Source organism: Halyomorpha halys, unplaced genomic scaffold, assembly GCF_000696795.3.
Source record: "Halyomorpha halys isolate HHAL.00 unplaced genomic scaffold, Hhal_1.1 Scaffold210.1, whole genome shotgun sequence".
Lineage (NCBI taxonomy): Eukaryota > Metazoa > Arthropoda > Insecta > Hemiptera > Pentatomidae > Halyomorpha > Halyomorpha halys.
Window position 1 is genome coordinate 460,151 of NW_027113191.1, and position 315 is coordinate 460,465.

The following is a 315-nucleotide window of genomic DNA, read 5'->3' on the forward strand; positions in this document are numbered from 1 at the left end:
TTTGAGTTTTTTTGACCGCACCCGGACCATATTCCTTTCATCTTTACACACGGCCAATCAATAATCTTCCAGTAAATCTATTACAGTGCACAGCATCGTCCAACTCTAGCGAACTAAATCTGGTACTAAATCGTCCAGATTTTTGAACAAAGCATTTTTATTTTTCTGACTCTCTAAAAATACATATTTAGGGTTCTTGAGATGTGAGTGATGAGTATTAACTTTTATTCCAGCCAATAATTCAACAATATATAAGAAGGCTACAGGATAACAAATTATAACCAAGGCTACAGGATAACAAATTATAACCAAGGC

General features: G+C 34.6%; 1 protein-coding gene and 1 long non-coding RNA gene across 3 annotated transcripts in view; one reads left to right on the plus strand and one right to left on the minus strand.

Annotated features, from left to right (window-relative positions):
- Positions 1 to 315, minus strand: part of LOC106679597 (uncharacterized) — a 41,851-nt gene that overhangs the window by 37,313 nt on the left and 4,223 nt on the right. The gene's annotated exons all lie outside the window — the stretch shown is intronic.
- LOC106679600 (uncharacterized) overlaps positions 1 to 315 on the plus strand; it is a 43,290-nt gene that overhangs the window by 17,786 nt on the left and 25,189 nt on the right. The window contains exon 3 of one of the 2 annotated variants that reach the window (XR_010844347.1): positions 234 to 313. The exons of the other annotated variant lie outside the window; for it this stretch is intronic. This is a non-coding gene — a long non-coding RNA (uncharacterized lncRNA). Of the gene's footprint in view, positions 1 to 233; positions 314 to 315 lie in introns of those variants that run through there. 2 annotated transcript variants of the gene reach the window in all.